Source organism: Somniosus microcephalus, unplaced genomic scaffold (genome assembly GCF_052327205.1).
Source record: "Somniosus microcephalus isolate GS21.2 unplaced genomic scaffold, FLI_Smic_1.0 scaffold145, whole genome shotgun sequence".
NCBI classification, from domain to species: domain Eukaryota; kingdom Metazoa; phylum Chordata; class Chondrichthyes; order Squaliformes; family Somniosidae; genus Somniosus; species Somniosus microcephalus.
The window spans coordinates 208,235-223,239 of record NW_028225332.1 but is presented as its reverse complement, the minus strand read 5'-3'; positions in this window follow the sequence as shown (position 1 = coordinate 223,239).

Sequence of the window (15,005 nt, the reverse complement as noted above, 5' to 3'; positions counted from 1 at the left end):
TGACACGGCAAGAGAGCCCCAGGTGGGAAGAGGAAACGCTTCAAGGACACCTTCAAAGCCTCCTTGAAAAAGTGTAACATCCCCACCGACACCTGGGAATCCCTGGCCCAAGACCGCACAAAGTGGGGGAGAAGCATCCGGGAAGGCGCCGTAAACCTCGAGTCTCTTTGCCGGGAGCAAGCGGAAGCCAAGCGCAAACAGCTGAAGGAGCGCACATCAACCCAAGCACCCCACCCACCCGCCCCTTGAACCATCATCTCTCCCACCTGTGACAGAGACTGTAGGTCCCGCATTGGACTCATCAGTCACCTGCGAACTCATTTTTAGTGTCATCCTCGGTTCCAAGAGACTGCCTGAGAAAAGATAGCAGGGCACTTAGAAAAGTTCAAGATAATCAGGCAGAGTCAACATGGTTTTGTGAAAGGGAAATCATGTTTAACCAATTTATTGGAGTTCTTTGAGGAAGTAACATGTGCTATGGATAAAGGGGAACTGGTGGATGTACTGTACTTAGATTTCCAGAAGGCATTTGATAAGTTGCCACATCAAAGGTTATTGTGGAAAATAAAAGCTCATGGTGTTGGGGGTAACATATTGGCATGGATAGAAGATTGGCTAGCTAACAGGAAACAGAGAGTAGGCATAAATGGGTTATTTTCTGATTGGCATGATGTAACGAGTGGTGTGCCACAGGGATCAGTGCTGGGGCCTCAACTTTTTACAATTTATAAAAATGACTTGGATGAAGGGACCGAAGGTATGGTTACTAAATTTGCTGATGACACAAAGATAGGTAGGAAAGTAAATTGTGAAGAGGACATAAGGAGGCTACAAAGGGTTATAGATAGATTAAGTGAGTGGGCAAAGATCTGGCAAATGGAGTATAATGTGGGAAAATGTGAAGTTGTCCATTTTGGCAGGAAGAATAAAAAATGAAGTAAATTATCTAAATGGTGAGCGATTGCAGAGCTCTGAGATGCAGAGGGATCTGGGTGTCCTAGTGCATGAATCGCAAAAGGTTACTATTCAGGTACAGCAAGTAATTAGGAAAGCTAATAGAATGTTATCGTTAATTGTGAGGGGAATTGAATACAAAAGTAGGGAGGTTATGCTTCAGTTATACAGGGCATTGGTGAGACCACATCTGGAGCACTGTGTACAGTATTGGTCTCCTTATTTAAGGAAGGATGTAAATGCGTTGGAAGCAGTTCAGAGAAGGTTTACTAGACTAATACCTGGAATGGGCGGGTTGTCTTATGAGGAAAGGTTGGACAGGCTAGGCTTGTATCCGCTGGAGTTTAGAAGAGTAAGAGGTGACTTGATTGAAACATATAAGATCCTGAGGGGTCTGGACAGGGGGGATGTGGAGAGGATGTTTCCTCTTGTGGGAGAATCTAGAACTAGGGGTCACTGTTTAAAAATATGAGGTCGCCCATTTAAGACAGAGATGAGGAGACATTTTTTCTCACAGAGGGTTGTGAGTTTTTGGAACTCTCTTCCTCAGAGGGCGGTGGAAGCAGAGTCTTTGAATATTTTTAAGGCAGAGGTAGATAGATTCTTGATAAGGGGATTGTGATATACTTGAACAAACTAATATTGAGAGGGAGGAGGTGCTAGCGGTTTTAGCGGGCTTAAAAGTGGATAAATAGCGAGGGGCGAAAAACATTAATAGGAGTGGTATATAGGCCTCCAAATAGTAAAATAGAGGTTAGGGAGGGCATCACGAGGGAAATTAGAGAAGCGTGCAATAAGAGCACAGCTGTCATCATAGGTGACTTTAACTTACATATAGATTGGACTAGCCTAATCAGTAAAAATAATGAGGAGGAGGAATTCCTTGAGTGTTTAAGGGATGGTTATCTGGATCAATATGTCGAGGAACCAACTCGGGAACAGGCTATATTGGACTGGGTACTGTGCAATGAGAAGGGACTAATCAGTAATCTTGTTGTACGGGGACCCTTGGGTCAGAGCGATCATAACATGATCGATTTCTCACTCGAAATGGAGAGCGAAGAAATTGACTCAGAGACTAAGGTCCTGAATTTAAACAAGGGGAATTATGATGCCATGAGACGGGAACTGAGTAGGTCTGATTGGACAACGTTCCTGAGAGGACTGGAGGTAGATAAACAATGGCAAACATTTAAAGATAGAATGACAAAATTGCAAAAATTGTTTATACCAATCTGGCATAAAAGGAAATCTAAAAAGGTGACTCAACCGTGGATAACAGGGGAAATTAGAGACAGCATAAAATCCAAAGATAGGGCGTATAAAATAGCCAAAAAAAGCGCCAGAGCGGAAGATTGGGAACAGTTTAAGATAGAGCAAAGGAGGGCAAAGGGCATGATCAAGAGGGGCAAAATAGCTTACGAAAACAAGCTGGCGGAAAATATAAAAACTAACTCCAAAAGCTTTTATAAATATATCAAAAGGAAAAGACTGGTGAAAACCAAAGTTGGTCCATTGCAGTCAGATACGGGGGAATATATAATGGGAAATAAGGAAATGGCAGATCAACTAAATGCATACTTTGGGTCAGTCTTTACGAAGGAAGACACAAAAAACCTCCCTGGGATATCGGGAAAAATAGGGACATTGGCAAAGGAGGAACTGACGCAAATCAATATCTCTAAGAATATGGTGTTAAGGAAGCTAAAGGGATTGAAGGTGGACAAATCCCCAGGGCCTGATAACATGCATCCTAGGGTACTGAAGGAGGTGGCCCTAGAGATAGCGGATGCACTAAGGATGATTTTTCAGAATTCATTAGACTCGGGAACAGTGCCGATGGATTGGAGGGTAGCTAACGTTACCCCACTATTCAAAAAGGGGGGTAGGGAAAAAGCAGGTAATTACAGACCTGTAAGCCTTACATCAGTTGTGGGCAAAATGCTGGAGTCCATCATTAAGGATGAAATAGCGGAGCACTTAGCAAATGGGGACAGGATAGGACAGAGTCAACATGGATTTACAAAGGGTAAATCGTGCTTGACTAATCTATTGGAATTTTTTGAGGGAGTAACTGGTAGAATAGATGGGGGAGAGCCAGTAGATGTGGTGTACCTGGACTTCCAAAAGGCCTTCGATAAGGTCCCACATAAAAGATTAGCATGGAAAATTGAGGCTCATGGGATAAAGGGGAAAGTTTTGGCGTGGATAGGGAACTGGCTGTCAGATAGAAAACAGAGAGTTGGAATAAACGGCTCATTTTCTGAATGGCAGGCAGTAACAAGTGGGGTACCACAGGGATCTGTCCTGGGCCCCCAGCTGTTCACAATTTACATTAATGACCTGGATCAGGGAGTCGGATGCAGCATTTCCAAATTTGCAGACGACACTAAACTAGGAGGTGGGGTGGGCTCAGAGGAAGAGACCAGGAAGCTCCAGAGCGATTTGGACAGACTGGGCGATTGGGCGGATAAATGGCAGATGCACTATAATGTGGACAAGTGCGAAGTTATCCACCTTGGGTGCAGGAACGGGAGGGCAAATTATTATTTAAATGGCAATAGATTGGGAGAGGGGGAAGTACAGAGAGACCTGGGTGTTCTTGTACACCAGTCACTGAAGGCGAGCATGCAGGTGCAACAGGCGGTCAAGAAGGCAAACGGTATGCTGGCCTTCATAGCAAAAGGGTTAGAATACAGGAACAGGGATACCTTGCTGCAGCTGTACAGGGCACTGGTGAGACCACACCTCGAGTACTGTGTACAGTTTTGGTCGCCTCATCTGAGGAAGGATGTTCTTGCCATGGAGGGGGTGCAGCGGCGATTCACCAGGCTGATACCAGGAATGGCGGGAATGACCTATGAGGAGAGACTATGTAGTTTAGGGATGTACACACTGGAGTTTAGAAGATTGAGAGGGGACCTCATAGAAGTGTATAAAATTCTGACAGGTCTAGACAGACTGGATGCAGAAGGAATGTTTCCCTTGGCGGGTGAAAACAGAACTAGAGGACATAATTTAAGGATAAGGGCTAAACCATTTAGGGCAGAGATGAGGGGGAATTTCTTCACTCAGAGAGTGGTGAACCTGTGGAACTCATTGCCACAGAGGGCAGTGTACGCCAGCTCATTAAATATATTTAAGAGGGAATTAGATATATTTCTACGGGCAAAAGGGGTTAAGGGTTACGGAGAGAAGGCGGGGACGGGATACTGAATTAAAGGATCAGCCATGATCTCATTAAATGGCGGAGCAGGCACGAAGGGCCGAATGGCCTACTCCTGCTCCTATCTTCTATGTATCTATGTATCTATGTATCCCCAGGCCCAGACGAGATGTATCCCAGGCTGCTGTGTGAGGCAAGGGAGGAGATTGCAGGGGCTCTGACACAAATTTTCAGAACCTCTCTGGCCACAGGGGAGGTGCCAGATGACTGGAGGACAGCTAATGTAGTACCATTATTCAAGAAGTGTAGTAGGGATAAACCAGGGAATTACAGGCCAGTGAGCCTAACATCAGTGGTAGGGAAATTATTGGAAAAAATTCTGATGGACAAAATTAGTCTCCACTTGGAGAGGCAAGGATTAATCAAGGATAGTCAGCATGGCTTTGTCAGGGGGAGATCATGTCTAACCCATTTCATTGAATTTTTCGAGGGGTTGACTAGGTGTGTGGATGAGGGTAATGCAGTTGATGTAATTTACATGGACTTCATTAAGGCTTTTGACAAAGTCCCGCACGGGAGACTGGTCAAGAAGGTAAGAGCCCATGGGATCCAGGGCAATTTGGCACATTGGATCCAAAATTGGCTTTGTGGCAGGAGGCAGAGGGTGATGGTCGAAGGTTGTTTTTGTGACTGGAAGCCTGTGTCCAGTGGTGTACCGTAGGGATCGGTGCTGGGCCCTTTGCTGTTTGTAGTGTACATTAATGATTTAGATATGAATGTAGCTGGTATGATCATCAAGTTCGCAGATGACACGAAAATTGGTGGAGTAGTAAATAGCAAGGAGGGAAGCCTCAGGCTACAGGACGATATAGATGGGTTGGTTAGATGGGCAGAACGTGGCAAATGGAATTTAACCCTGAAAAGTGTGAGGTGATGCATTTTGGGAGGACTAACAAGGCAAGGGAATACACAATGAATGGTAGTACCCTAGGAAGGACAGAGGATCAGAGGGACCTTGGTGTGCATGTACATAGATCCCTGAAGGCAGCAGGGCAGAAAGATAAGGTGGTTAAAAAGGCATATGGGATACTTACCTTCATTAGTCGAGGCATAGAATATAAGAGCAGGGAGGTTATGATGGAGCTGTACAAAACGCTAGTTAGGCCACAGCTGGAATACTGTGTGCAGTTCTGGTCGCCACACTATAGGAAGGATGTGATTGCATTTGAGAGGGTGCAGAGGAGATTCACCAGGATGTTACCTGGGCTGGAGCGTTTCAGTTATAGAGAGACTGGACAGACTGGGGTTGTTTTCCTTAGAGCAGAGAAGGCTGAGGGGGGACCTGATTGAGGTGTACAAAATTATGAGGGGCATAGATAGGGTAGATAGAAAGGAACTTTTCCCCTTAGTAGAGGGGTCAATAACCAGGGGGCATAGTTTCAAGGTAAGGGGCAGGAGGTTTAGAGGGGATTTGAGGAAAACTTTTTCACCCAGAGGGTGGTTGGAATCTGGAACTCACTGCCTGAAAGGTTGGTAGAGGCAGGAACCCTCACAACATTCAAGAAGCATTTAGGTGAGCACTTGAAATGCCATAGCATACAAGGCTATGGACCAAGTGCTGGAAAATGGGATTAGAATAGACAGGGCTTGATGGCTGGCGCGGACACGATGGGCCGAAGGGCCTCTTTCTGTGCTGTATAACTCTATGACTCTATAAGCAAGTGGGTGAGAGTTTATCGGGGGTAGGTGGGAATGTGGAGTAATCAGATCGGCCACGATCTTATTGAATGGCGGAGCAGGCTCGAGGGGCCGAGTGGCCGACTCCTGCTCCTATTTCTTATGTTTGTTCGTCCTATCAACCATTAAATTTCCCCCTCAGCTTTTTATGTACTTACGGGTTTTCCGTCCAATACAAGAGCAGGAATGTTGGCAACACATGGTTTAAATGTCAAAGCTTGTGCTGGCACGTCAGTTGTTTCCTGGCTGGCTGTGTTTGTTCCCACGGTTGGCCTGTACGCGGCAGGTGTCTGCTCCCCTCTCACGTCCTGGACTTACCTTACATTGAACATTCTCTCATATTGACAGATCACTGGGACATTCAATCAGTGCCCCAGGAGATAACTCTGCCGCTGTCCCTGACTGTTCTCCTGGCTCATCTCCAGACCAAACATAGGCCAAGCAAATCAAGCCCAGCCTGGCTCTCTGACTAACCAGCAACATCCAACAGTGCTGTTTGATTCCAGCTCCATTCTTTTTCCCATGCAGATTGAGCAGGATGAAATCCAGTTCACTGGGAGAACTCCATGCCAGGATTTGATTCCTGCTCTTCCTTTTGGCAAGGCCCTTGAGGATTAAAGTGAGTTCATTAGGGCAGAGTGCGAGGGAGCAGCACATTAACCAGGAGAAAGAGGGCGTCGACGGTTCATGTTTGTTCCCTTGCCGTGCCTGATAAGATCCTGCTCAGTGGATTTACAGGCAGCAGAGTTGAGTGGGATCCCACCTCGGAGGTGTCAGCCTGGGACACAGCTGTCTGTGAGGGTAAGAGTGGCATTTAACAGGAATTCAGTGCGCTTTCATCCTGGAACGGGGAGCAATTAAGACAGAGGTGTGTGTTGCAGAGGCAACACAGCAACCAGATCCAGGGCCATTAGTCTGCAGGCCTAGAACATAAGAAGTAGGAGCAGGAGTAGGCCATACGGCCCCTCGAGCCTGCTCCGCCACTCAATAGGATCATGGCTGATCCGAACCTAGACTCACGTCCACTTCCCTGCCCGCTTCCCATAACCCCTAATTCCCTTATCAGCTAGGAAACTGTCTATCTCCGTTTTAAATTTATTTAATGTCGCAGCTTCCACAGCTCTCTGAGGTAGCAAATTCCATAGATTTACTACCCTCTGAGTGAAGAAGTTTCTCCTTATCTCAGTTTTGAAACGGCAGCCCCTTATTCTAAGATTATGCCCCCTAGTTCTAGTCTCACCCATCAGTGGAAACATCCTCCCCGCATCCACCCGATCAAGCCCCCTCACAATCTTATATGTTTCGATAAGATCGCCTCTCATTCTTCTGAACTCCAATGAGTAGAGGCCCAACCTACTCAACCTTTCCTCATAAGTCAACCCCCTCATCTCCGGAATCAACCGAGTGAACCTTCTCTGAACTGCCTCGAGAGCAAGTATATCTTTTCTTAAATATGGAAACCAAAACTGCACGCTGTATTCCAGGTGTGGCCTCACCAGTACCCTGTATAACTGAAGCAAGACTTCCCTGCTTTTATACTCCATCCCCCTTGCAATAAAAGCCAAGATTCCATTGGCCTTCCTGATCACCTGCTGTACCTGCATACTAACCTTCTGTGTTTCATGCACCAGGGCCCCCAGATCCCTTTGAACTATAGCAGTTTGCAGTTTCTTTCCATTTAGATAATAACTTGCTCTTTGATTTTTTTCTGCCAAAGTGCATAACCTCACACTTTCCAACATTATATTCCATCTGCCAAATTTCTGCCCACTCACTTAGCCTGTCTATGTCCTTTTGCAGGTTTTTTATGTCCTCCTCACTCACTGCTTTCCCTCCCATCTTTGTATCGTCGGCAAACTTGGATACGTTGCACTTGGTCCCTTCCTCCAAATTGTTAATATAGATTGTAAAGAGTTGGGGTCCCAGCACCGACCCCTGCGGAACACCACTAGTCACTGATTGCCAACCCGAGAATGAACCATTTATCCCAACTCTCTGTTTTCTGTTAGATAGCCAATCTTCCACCCATGCCAGTATATTACCCCCAATCCTGTGATTTTTTATCTTGTGCAGTAATCTTTTGTGTGGCACCTTGTCAAATGCCTTTTGGAAGTCCAAATACACCACATCCACTGGTTCCCCTTTATCCACCCTGTTTGTTACATCCTCAAAGAATTCGAGCAAATTTGTCAAACATGATTTCCCCTTCATAAAACCATGCTGACTCTGTCCGATTAAATTATGCTTATCCAAATGTCCTGTTACTGCTTCCTTAATAATGGACTCCAACATTTTACCAACCACAGATGTTAGGCTAACTGGTCTATAGTTTCCAGCCTTTTGTCTACCTCCCTTTTTAAATAAGGGCATTACATTAGCAGTTTTCAAATCTGCTGGGACCTTTCCTGAATCCAGGGAGTTTTGGAAACATAGAAACATAGAAGATAGGAGCAGGAGTAGGCCATTTGGCCCCTCGAGCCTGCTCCGCCATTCGATGAGATCATGGCTGATCATCCAAACTCAGTACCCCGTACCTGCCTTCTCCCCATATCCCTTGATACCTTTAGTTCTAAGAAATATATCTAACTCCTTCTTGAATATATTTAATGACTTGGCCTCAACCGCCTTCTGTGGTAGAGAATTCCATAGGTTCACCACTCTCTGGGTGAAGAAATTCTTCCTCATCTCTGTCCTAAATGGCTTACCCCTTATCCTTAGACTGTGACCCCTGGTTCTGGACTCGCTGACCATCGGGAACATTCTACCTGCATCTAGTTTGTCCAGATCTGTTAGAATTTTATAAGTTTCGATGAGATCCCCTCTCATTCTTCTAAACTCCAGCGAGTATAAGTCCAATCGACCCAATCTCTCCTCATATGTCATTCCTGCCATCCCAGGGATCAGCCTTGTGAATCTTCGCTGAACTCCTTCCATGGCAAGAACATCCTTCCTCAGGTAAGGCGACCAAAACTGCACACAGTACTCAAGGTGTGGTCTCACCAAGGCCCTGTACAACTGCAGCAGGACATCCTTGCTCCTGTACTCAAACCCTTTCGCTATGAAGGCCAACATACCATTTTCCTTATTCACCGCCTGCTGCACCTGCATGCTTACCTTCAGCGACTGGTGCACAAGGACACCCAGGTCTCATTGCACTTCCCCTTCTCCCAATCTATTGCCATTCAGATAATAGTCTGCCTTTCTGTTTTTGACACCAAAGTGGATAACTCGCATTTATCCACATTATATTGCATCTGCCACGCTTCTGCCCAATCACCCAACCTGTCTAAATCATCCTGGAGTTTCTCGGTATCCTCCTCGCAGCACACACTCCCACCCAGCTTTGTGTCGTCTGCAAACTTGGAGATATTACATCTAGTTCCCTTATCTAGATCATTAATGTATATTGTGAATAGCTGGGGTCCAAGGACCGATCCCTGCGGTACCCCACTAGTCACTGCCTGCCACTCGGCAAAAGACCCGTTAATTCCTACTCTCTGCTTTCTGTCCGCCAACCAGTTCTCTATCCAAGTCAATACCTTGCCCCCAATCCCATGTGCCTTAACTTTACACGCTAATCTCTTATGCGGGACCTTATCGAAAGCCTTTTGAAAGTCCAAATACACCACATCTACTGGTTCTCCCTTATCTATTTTCCCAGTTACATCCTCAAAAAATTCCAGTGGATTAGTCAAGCACGATTTACCTTTTGTAAATCCATGTTGACTTTGTCCGATCCTGTCACTGTTTTCCAAGTGCTCAGCTATTACATCCTTTATAATGGACTCTAGCATTTTCCCCACTATGTCAGGCTTACCGGTCTGCAATTCCCCGCTTTCTCTCTACCCCCCTTTTTGAATAGTGGGGTAACATTAGCTACCCTCCAATCCATGGGTACAGTTCCAGATTCCAGCGAATTTTGGAAGATGATCAGCAATGCATCTACTATTTCTCGGGCCACCGCCTTAAGTACCCTAGGATGTAGATTATCAGGCCCTGGGGATTTATCGGCCTTCAATCCCGTCAATTTCCCTAACACCATTTCCCTACAAATACTGATTTCTTTCAGTTCCTCCCTCTCATCAGACCCTATGTTCTCCAACATCTCTGGGAGGTTATTTGTGTCCTCCTTTGTGAAGACAGAACCAAAATATGCATTTAATTGGTCTGCCATTTCTTTGTTCCCCATTATAATTTCCCCTGCTTCTGACTGCAAGGGACCTACACTTGATTTCACTAATCTTTTTCTCTTCACATATCTATAAAAGCTCTTACAGTCAGTTTTTATGTTCCCTGCAGGCTTACTTTCATATTCTATTTTCCCCTTCTTAATTAATCCCTTTGTCCTCCTTTGTTGAATCCTAAACTGCTCCCAATCCTCAGGGTTACCGCTTTTTCTGGCCAATTTATATGCACTCTCCTTGGATCTTATGCTATCCCTAATTTCCCTTGTTAGCCACGGTTGAGTCACCCTTTTTGTTTTATTCTTATCCCAAACTGGGTTGAACAACTTCTGTAGTTCATCCATGCGGTCTTTGAATGTTTGCCATTGCCTATCCACCGTCAACTCTTTGAGTGACATTCCCCAATCAATCCTACCCAATTCGCGCCTCATACCATCGTAGTTTCTTTTATTTAAATTCAGGACCCTAGTCTCTGATTCAACTACTTCACTCTCCATCCTAATGAAGAATTCTATCATATTATGATCGCTCTGACCCAAGGGGCCTCGTACAACAAGATTGCTAATTAATCCTCTCTCATTACATAATACCCAGTCTAAGATGGCCTGATCTCTGGTTGGTTCCTCGACATATTGTTCCAGAAAACCATCCCGTAAACATTCTAGGAATTCCTCCTCCACAGTATTTTTACTAATTTGGTTAGCCCAATCTATATGTAAATTAAAGTTACCCATGATGACTGCTGTGCCTTTACTGCATGCTTCTCTAATTTCACTTTTAATGCCATCCCCAACCTCCGTATTACTGTTTGGAGGTCTATATACCACTCCCACTAACATTTTCTGCCCTTTGATATTTCTCAGTTCTACCCATACAGATTCCGCATCACCAGAGTTAATAGCCTTCCTTTCAGTTGTGTTAATCCCCTCTTTAACCAGCAATGCTACCCCACCTCCCTTTCTTTTTTGCCTATCCTTCCTAAATATTGAATACCCCTGGATGTTGAGTTCCCAGCCTTGGCCATCCTAGAGCCATGCTTCTGTAATCCCAATCAAATCATATTCGTTTACCTCTATTTGCGCAGCTAATTCATCCACCTTGTTCCGAATGCTCCTTGCATTAAAACACAAAGCCTTCAGGCTTGTTTTTTTAACGCTCTCAGACCTAGATGAATTATTATTTACTGTGACCATGTTTGAGTTAAACCGTTGAGTTCTTTGCCTTCTAATTTTGTTTTTCTCCTTCCTGTCTTTTGCTTTTTTCCTTGTTTCCTTTTTCTCTGTCTCCCTGCTCAGGTTCCCAACCCCCTGCCACTTTAGTTTAATCCCGCCCCAACAGCACTAGCAAACACTCCCCCTAGGACATCGGTCCCGGCCCTGCCCAGGTGCAAACCATCCCGTCTGTACTGGTCCCACCTCTCCCAGAACCGGTTCCAATGTCCAAGGAATTTGAATCCCTCCCCCTTGCACCATTCCTCTAGCCACATATTCATTTGAAATATCCTCCTATTTCTACTCTGACTAGCACGTGGCACTGGTAGCAATCCTGAGATTACTACCTTTGAGGTCCTATTTTTTAATTTACCTCCTAACTCCCTATATTCTGCTTTTAGGACCTCATCCCGTTTTTTACCGATATCGTTGGTGCCTATCTGCGCCACGAGAACTGGCTGTTTGCCCTCCCCCTCCAAAATGTTCTGCAGCCGCTCCGAGACGTCCTTGACCCTTGCACCAGGGAGGCAACACACCATCCTGGAGTCTCGATTGCGGCTGCAAAAACGCCTATCTATTCCCCTTACAATTGAGTCCCCTATCACTATAGCTCTTCCACTCTTTTTCCTCCCAGCCTGTGCAGCAGAGCCACCCATGGTGCCAGGAAGTTGGCTGCTGCTGCCTTCCCCTGATTAGTCATTCCCCCCAACAATATTCAAAGTGGTATATCTGTTTGAGAGGGGGATGGCCACAGGGGATTCCTGCACTACCTGCCTGCGCCTCTTACTCTGCCTGCTGGTCACCCATTCCCTTCCTGCCTATACACCCTTTACCTGCGGTGTGACCAACTCGCTAAATGTGATATTCACGACGTCCTCAGCATCGTGAATGCTCCAAAATGAATCCAGCCACAGCTCCACTGCCGCAATGCGGTCTGTCAGTAGCTGCAGCTGGACACACTTCCCACACACATGGTCGTCAGGGATGCAGGAAGCGTCCCTGATTTCCCACATAGAGCATGAGGAGCACACTACGGGGCTGGGCTGCCCTGCCATGACTGACCCTTTAATTAATTAATTAAAATTAAATGAATCCCATCAATTTCACTTCAATTAAATGATATACTCAAAGGCCCTTGCTTAATAGTAGTTCCCACTACACAACAGAGACCTTAGAAACCACAAAATTTAAGTTTAGAAAAATTTAGAAAGAAAATACTCACCAACCAATCACTTACCCGCTTCTTGGTGACATCACACTTCGATTACTTTTTGCTTCCCTCTCCCGGAACCTGGATTGGTAAGCTCCTTAAATACCGTCGCCGCCTCAGGTGCTCCCTCGCAGGACCACCGCCTCTCCGCTCTCTCGGGGCTCTGGGCCTCGCTGCTCGCCGCCTCGGGGCTGCTCCTTAAATTCCGCCGCCGCCTCTGGTACTCCCTCGCAGGTCCGCCGCCTCATCCACAATCCCTACCGCTACTTCTCTCAAGACCCTAGGATGTAAGCCATCAGGTCCAGGGGACTTATCCACCTTAAGTCCCATTATCTTACCGAGTACCATCTCCTTAGTGATTTTAATTGTGTTTAGCTCCTCCCCCCCATAGCCCCCTGTTTGTCCAGTGTTGGGATATTTTTAGTGTCCTCTACTGTAAAGACTGATACAAAATATTTGTTCAGCGTATTTGCCATCTCCATGTTCCCCACTACTAATTTCCCGGTCTCGTCCTCTAAGGGACCAACATTCACTTTAGCCACCCTTTTACTTTTTATATAACTGTAGAAACTCTTGCTATCTGTTTTTATATTTTTTGCTAGTTTACTTTCATAATCTATCTTCCCTTTCTTAATTAAACTTTTAGTTATTCTTTGCTGGCTTTTAAATGCTTCCCAATCTTCTATCCTCCCACTAGATTTGGCTACTTTATATGCACTTGTTTTCAGTTGGGTACTATCCTTTATTACTTTACTTAGCCGCGGATGGCTGTCTTTTCTTTTACGCCCCTTTTTCCTCAGTGGAATATATTTTTCTTGAAAGTTGTGAAATATCTCCTTGAATGTACACCACTGCTCCTGTACCGTCTTACACCTTAATCTATTTTCCCAGTCCACTTTAGTCAACTCTGCTCTCATACCTTCATCGTCTCCTTTATTTAAGCTTAGTACGCTGGTTTGAGATCCAACTCTCTCACCCTCCAACTGAATTTGGAATTCAACCATATTATGGTCACTCATTCCAAGGGGATCCTTTACTAGGACATTTTTTTATTAATCCTGTCTCATTACACAGGACCAGATCTAAGATTGCCTGCCCCCTGGTTGGTTCAGTAACATACTGCTCAAGGAAACCGTCCCTAATGCACTCTATGAACTCTTCATCAAGGCTGCCCTGCCCAATTTGATTTGTCCAGTCAATATGAAAGTTAAAATTTCCCATGATTATAGCTGTTCCCTTATTACAAGCCCCAATTATTTCCTGATTTATACTCCGACCAATAGAGTTGCAACTGTTAGGAGGCCTATAGATGGCGCCCACTAGTGACTTTTTCCCCTTATTATTCCTTATCTCCACCCAAACTGTTTCACTATCCTGATCCTTTGACCCAAAATCATTTCTCACTATTGCAGTGATTCCATCCTTTATTAACATAGCCACCCCACCTCCCTTTCCTTCCTGTCTGTCCTTCCTAATAGTCAAATACCCCTGGATGTTTAGTTCCCAGTCATGGTCACCTCGCAGCCATGTTTCTGTAATGGCCACCAGATCATACCCATGTGTAGTTATTTGTACCGTCAACTCGTCTATTTTGTTACGAATGCTGCGTGCATTCAGATAAAGAACTTTCAAATAGGTTTTGTGACAATTTATTCCTGCTTTTACCCCCTTTACTACTTTACCTTTATCTTTATACATTCTGTCCCTTCCTGACATGCTCTGGTTTTTAATTTCCCCACTGCTACTTTGCTCTATTGCCTTCTCCACTGACATTTTTATTTTTCGCTCTCTTGAAACCTCCCCCCCACTAATTAGTTTAAAACCCTCTCTACAGCCCTAGTTATTACCACTTCTGTCAGCAGCGAGTTCCAGGTCATCACCACTCGCTGCATAAAAAAGTTTTTGCTCACATCCCCCCTGTATCTCTTGCCCAAAACCTTAAATCTGTGTCCCCTAGTCCTTGTACCATCAACTAGTGTGAACAGCCTTTCCCCGTCTAGCCTATCCAAACCCATCATAATCTTGTACACCTCTATCAAATCACCCCTCAACCTCCTTTGTTCTAATGAAAACAAATCCAGCTTCTCCAACCTGTCCTTGTAGCTAAGATTCCCCCATCCCCAGAACCATTCTGGTAAATCTCCTCTGCACCCTTTCAAGGGCCTTCACATCCTTCCTAAAGTGTGGTGACCAGAACTGGACGCAATACTCCAGTTGTGGCCTAACCAGCGCTTTATAAAGGTTCAGCATAACTTCTCTACTTTTGTACTCAATACCTCTATTTATGAAGCCCAAGATCCCATATGCTTTGTTAACCACTCTCTCAATATGTCCCGCCACCTTCAGGGACCTATGCACATTAACTCCCAGGTCCCTCTGTCCCTGCACACTCTGTAAAACTGTGCCATTAAGTGTATATTGCCTCTCCCTGTTCCTTCTGCCAAAATGTATCACCTCACACTTCTCTGTATTAAATTCCATCCGCCACTTGTCTGCCCATTCTGCTAGCCTTTCTATGACCTGTTGCAGTCGATTGATATCAT